A 6,465-nucleotide genomic window follows, 5' to 3' on the forward strand; every position below is an offset into this window, starting at 1 on the left:
TGCAGTCACACTGGGGGGTTTTTCAGTAGAATTCAACTGGAATCAACAAAATTGGGTGGATTTGCTTAGCACTGCTGCCCCACAGTGCCAGGGACCCAGGTTCGATTCCCAGCTTGGGTCACCATCTGTGTGGAGTCTGTACATTCTCCCCATGAATGCATGGGTTTCCTCCGGGTGCTCCGGTTTCCTCCCACAGTCCAAAGACATACGGGTTAAGTTGATTGGCCATGCTAAATTGCCCCTTGGTATCAGAGGATTAGCGAGGTAAGTATGTGAGGTTACAGGAGTAGGGTGGGATTGTGGTTGATGCAGAGTTGATGGGCCAAATGGCCGCCCCCTGCACTGTAGAGGTTCCAGGAAAATGAGCACGGGAGATTATGAATTTTCTAACACTTGTTACATTCAAGCACAATTCCAGTGTCTACAGTCTTTTGCAAGAGTTTATAATGTGTTGCACTAAAAAATCAAACCTGCCCACAAATCTGTGACAGCCTGAGAAAGAATCAGGCCTACATTCTATAATCCACTGGGAGTTTCTGATAATTGTGCATGATCACACACTCCCAATTTACATTGCTGCTTTTTGGTACAACAACGTCACATTTTAAAACATTTTATACAGATTCAATTTTTTAGGGAACCAATGAAAAACACAATGTTGAAATGGCGGCGCGGGCTCGTTGGGCCGAAGGGCCTGTTTCCCGTGCTGTGTTGTTCTTTGTTCTGCATCCCAATATAATTAGTAACTTTCAGTTCATAGAATCTGAGAGTGCGGAAGGAGGCCATTTGGCCCATCGAGTCTACACCAACCACAATCCCAGCCAGATCCTATCCCCATAGCCCCCATGTATTTACCTTGCTAATCCCCTGACACTATGGGGCAATTTCTTAGCGTAGCCAATTAACCTAACCCGCACATCTTTCACAGTGTGGGAGGATCCCAGAGGAAACCCACGCAGACACGAGGAGAATGTGCAAACTCCACACAGACAGTGACCCAAGCCGGGAATCGAACCCAGGTCCCTGGAGCCGTGAGGCAGCAGTGCTAACCACTGTGCTGCCCAGTTATTGAAGATTGGTTTACAAAGAACAACACAGCACAGGAAACAGGCCCTTCAGCCCATCGAGCCCATGCCGCCATTTTAACATTGTGAGTGCCCTCTTCTACCTATGACCTATGGTTTATTTAAGCTGATAATTTTACACTGCTGCAATTAAAAATATTTCTTTAGTGTGAAACCCATTTTCAGTTATATTAAAAGACACTAGGTTACTGCCCTTTTAAAGTAAGGACTATTTTTAAGGCAATTTTTATTTTTTTTGGACAAATTGTTTTAAAACAGCCCAGAGTTTATTTGCCATGCAAATGTATTGAGCAAAAACTCAAGAAAGAATCCCTTCTCCAGACTAACGCTATATTGGGTGAAAATTTCCACACCGATTCCTTCAGCCTCTCCGCTGGGCACAAAGTGGCCGTCAAGCCTGGAAATCCCGAGTTATGCCCCAAACGTTTAGCTATTTGTGAGGGGACGGGGCTGGAGTTGGGCCAGGGTTCGGGGGTCGTGCACGTGCAGTTTTCAGAGACTGCTGAGCTTCAGAAACATCAGCTGAAGTGGGATTGTGGTGGGTCAGGAGCTTTATGCCTTTGTTTGGATGGCCAGGATACCTCTTGGGAGAGCTAAGCTTTCATTTTGGGTGGCATAGTGCTTGTGGAGTTTGCACGTTCTCCCCGTGTCTGCGTGGGTTTCCTCCGGGTGCTCCGGTTTCCTCCCACACTCCAAAGATGTATAGTTAGGTGGATTGGCCGTGTTAAATTGCCCCTTAGTGTCAGGGAGACTAGCTAGGGTAAATACATGGGGATAGGGTGGGATTATGATCAGTACAGACTAGATGGGCCAAATGGTCTACTTCTGCACTGTAGGCATTCTGTGATCCAGGAGCACATTTGAGAAAGCTAAAGTTAAAAATGAACATGATTGTGGTTAAAAAGTGCATAAACCTCATGAAACTATCAAAGCTGTCCAAGGGTATTGGGGCGGCACGGTAGCACAGTGGGTTAGCACTGCTGCTTCACAGCTCCAGGGTCCTGGGTTCGATTCCCAGCTCAGGTCAATGTCTGTGTGGAGTTTGCACATTCTCCTCGTGTCTGCGTGGGTTTCCTCCGGGTGCTCCAGTTTCCTCCCACGGTCCAAAGATGTGCGGGTTAGGTTGATTGGCCATGATAAGAAATTGCCCCTTAGTGTCCAGGGATGTGTAGGTTAGAGGGATTAGTGGGTATAATATGTAGGGAAATGGGGGCAGGGCCTGGGTGGGATAGTGTTCGGTGCAGACTCGATGGGCCGAAGGGCCTCTTTCTGCACTGTGGGGTTCTATGATTCTATGATATTAAGTGAGTTGGGATGGAGTGAAGGGCAAGGGGTGGGGAAAAGGGAGGCACAGGTTGGCATGGTTTGGCAGTATTGTGTCAGAGGGACTAGGAAGGGCCGTGGGGGGCCTGGATAGGGAGGAGTGCCAAAGCAGAGAGGTAGGCCCTCCCCGCAGCCAGCTTCCACACCCAGCTGCCTCACAACCCATTCCGCAGAGGGCACTGTGGGCCGTCATTTTTAATGGTTGGGTTCACAAAGGTGGGGATGTCCTCTCCGTTACCGTCCCCATTCTGAATTCACCTGTGGTAAAAGTGTAAGGAGGCAGAAAGCAAGCAGGATCTTTCCTGCCCTTTGCTCCGTGCTGGGCTAAATCTTCAGAGAGAGCAAAACATAGCCATAACCTTCCTGACGGTTATCCAGCAACACTGCTGGAAAATGAGTGTGGAAATTAGGTGCAGCCAGGCGTGATGCCTCCAGTGGTAGAAGGGCTGGTTACCAGGCTCTCCATCACTGATGGAGTAACAGGCAACGGCGCAATCAAATCTGGACAGAAAAGAAATAAACAAGAAAGGGGGAATCTGTATATCTCCCTCGCCTCTCACATGTTTACCCGCTCTATCCCCTTCCCAATCTCCCTAATTTCATCTTTATTTCCTACCCATTGCTGCCAGAGTTTGTTATTAACATTAACCTAACCTTCCTGTTCCTGTGTGCCCGTGGACATGGTCTCTACTCCCCAGCTAGGATTCCGATTCGAACGCCAGGTTTAACAAGAAGTGACCAGGTCAGGCAGCTCCCAGTACAGTCACGGCAGAGTAACAGCACTCAGAGAGGCAACAGAATTCCTTCAAACTTTTATATAATGGAAAAAGGAACAGGCCATTCAGCCGCTCAATCGACCATTCCATTAAATCACAGCTGGTCTCTCCTTCAAATTCATGATTCTGCGCTGAGCAAAATTGATCACCTTCTGTTTTGGGGTCAGTGTTACCCATGTCTGAGGACTGTGGGGAAGACTCCTGTTTGATTGCCACATCTGGAAGGGTGCAGCCTGGAGACTGACCTGCAACATCAGGAATTAGGTCCCACACCAACTGCTGTGGAATCCTCTTCAATGGCTTGTAAATGATGGGTTTGCACGTTCTACAAGCTGATAATGAATAGAAAGCTCATCAAGCTATTAAAATTCTGTCAGATATTGTGGATTACAATGCGTTGGTCCATTGGAACTCTGCTAGTATAGTTTTGCCCCAATCATAGTCACTGGTTTAAATTAGCAACAATCAATATTTAATGTTGAATAAGGTTCACAGTTTTCGTTCGTTCTGAACAGTTCAACACGTGCCATCGAGTCACAAGATTCCTAGGGTCGTTGTCCATTAGTTATTTGCAATGTTTGAAATGGCTAAGGCATCATCAGCACGTAGCACACAAGAAACAATACTTATCACTCTATCCCAATACACGTGACAATAACGTATCAAATCAAACCCTCAATTAGTCCTGTCCAGCCTTGAAATTAGCAAAAGTTCCCTTTGAGATGTCAGCACCATCTGTTCACTGGCTGGTACAGATCTTCAGCGACCCTTCCAAGCATCGTTCACAAGTCCACTTTGTACCATTTCCAAGGCGCCGAATCTCAGCAAGGTTTCTCACAGTCATCAAATCCAGTTAAATACATGAAACTTAAGTCACAAACGTAGTTACAGTAATTACTCAAAGTATACACATCAAACTAGAAACCTACGACACAGTTGGTTTTGTGCTGATCTCAGTTTGGGGCTTGCGATAGGGACGTTACTATCTGTTGTGGGAGCAGAAACAGCTTCACTGTCCCTGGGTGTGGGATTAATGTTCCAGCTATCACAGCATCAACAATGGAACAGTCAGCCCAGTATTCTTTGGTGAACCACACTTGGGCTTCTTGGGTCTAGGAACATGGAAACCCTGAGAAAACATGCGTTGGGTTTCCACTGAAGATCCCCAGCTCAAACCTCCACTTCTCTCAATTCTTCCATTCTCTCTGACAAGGCTGCCGTTCTTGCAGGAGCAGAATGTTCTAAACTTTACGGTGGGAAGACTGAAGCCATTGTCTTTGATTCCTGTTTTAAACTCAATTCCCACACTATCCCTGTTCATTGCCTGAGGGTGACCCAGACAGTTCACAACGTTGATGTTATATTTAAACCTAAGATGAGCTTCTGAACACACATCTGCACCATCGCTAAAACCCCCTATTTTTGACTCCATTTCTGCCTCGCGGTATCTCTGCTGCTGAAACCAACAATGTGGGGATGCTGGCGTTGGACTGGGGTAAGCACAGTAAGAAGTCTCATAACACCAGGTTAAAGTCCAACAGGTTTATTTGATAGTAAACGCCACTAGCGGCATGGTAGCACAGTGGTTAGCACTGCTGCTTCACAGCTCCAGGGCCCTGGGTTTGATTCTTGGCTTGGTTCACTGTCTGTGTGGAGTTTGCACATTCTCCCCATGTCTGCGTGGGTTTCCTCTGGGTACTCCGGTTTCCTCTCACAGTCCAAAGATGTGCGGGTTAGATTGATTGGCCGTGCTAAGAAATTGTCCCTTAGTGTCCAGGGATGCGTGGATTAGTGGGTATAATATGGGGGTAGGGCCTGGGTGGGATTGTGTTCGGTGCAGACTCGATGGGCCGAAGGGCCTCTTTCTGCACAGTAGGGTTCTATGATTCTAGCTTTCGGAACACTGTTTGTCAGGTGAGTGGGGAGTTCTGATCACAAACAGGGCATATAAAGGCGCACACAGTTTACAGAATACTGATTAGAATGTGAGTCCTGAATAACAGATTAGCTGTAAAGACACACACTCTAACCTGTTATTCAAGACTCACATTCTAATCAGTAATCTGTAAACTGTGTGTGTGCCTTTATATGCCCTGTTTGTGATCAGAACTCTCCACTCACCTAATGAAGGAACAGCGTTCCGAAAGCTAGTGGTGTTGACTACCAAATAACCCTGTTGGACTTTAACCTGGTGCTGTGAGACTTCTCACTGAAACTCACACCAGGCTTTCTTTAGCTCAATACTTGACTATTGCAGTGTATTCTCTGCTAGCCTCTCAAAACCACCCTCCTTAAATTCAGTTGCTGCTAATGTGCACCAAATCCTGTTTTCCCCCGTCAGGTCTCTACTTGCTCACCCACATTAGCTCCGCGTTAAGTAAAGCTTCAATTTTGAAACTGTGATCCTCACCCCTCCCTATTTTGTGTAATCTCCTTCAAGCCGCAACCCTTCAAAATATTTGGGCTTCTGTTGGAGAATCCTGGATTTTAATCTCCCCAGTATTGGCAGTTGTGGATTCAGCTGTGTAGCCTGACACTTAGAAATAATTAATTAAGAATTAATTAAACCTGGCGTTGTCAGACTTTTTACTTAGAAATACCACACCCTCGCCAACTCTCCTTTATTATCTAAGACACAGCTTAAAAATTGTTTGATAAAGCATATGATCATCTGTCCAGGGCCCTGGAATATTTTATCATCTTAAAGACACTTTATAAATACAAGTTGTGGGCTAACACAGCTCGATTTGATTAGATTACGGCTGATTTGTCTCTGAGCTCCATTTAACCCCCTCGATGCTGTAACCCTTAATTACCTTACACCCAGCAACCTCAATTTTGAAACTTCCAATTGACTCCCAGCTTCCAGTAGCTGTTTGGGTCGAGGCTTTCTGATCTCCATTAGGTTTCGTGTGATGAAGCGTTTGCTCAGATCAGCCCTAAAGCCAAGCTCCAATTTTAGTTTATGTTGGTTTGAGTGGTTCAAAGTACAAAGAACAGGCCCTTCGAAGCTGCAGAGATCATGTTGTCCCGTCTAGACCAACTGGTTATATCGCTTTAACCTTCGTTTGTTCAGATGAGTCTTAAATGTGTCTACCTCAATTATCTCGCTTGGCAGTGCATTCCAGGCCCCCACCACCCTCTGTATAAAAAAAACTTTCCCCGTCCATCTCCACCGAACCTTTCCCCCCTTATCTTGAACTTGTGGCCCCCTTGTAATTGTCATTCCTGCCCTGGGAAAAAGTGTCCAACCCTATCCATACCCCTCATCATTTTATAAA

This window comes from Carcharhinus amblyrhynchos, chromosome 35 (assembly GCF_965287045.1).
Source record: "Carcharhinus amblyrhynchos chromosome 35, sCarAmb.v2.hapA, whole genome shotgun sequence".
Classification (NCBI taxonomy): Eukaryota; Metazoa; Chordata; class Chondrichthyes; order Carcharhiniformes; family Carcharhinidae; genus Carcharhinus; species Carcharhinus amblyrhynchos.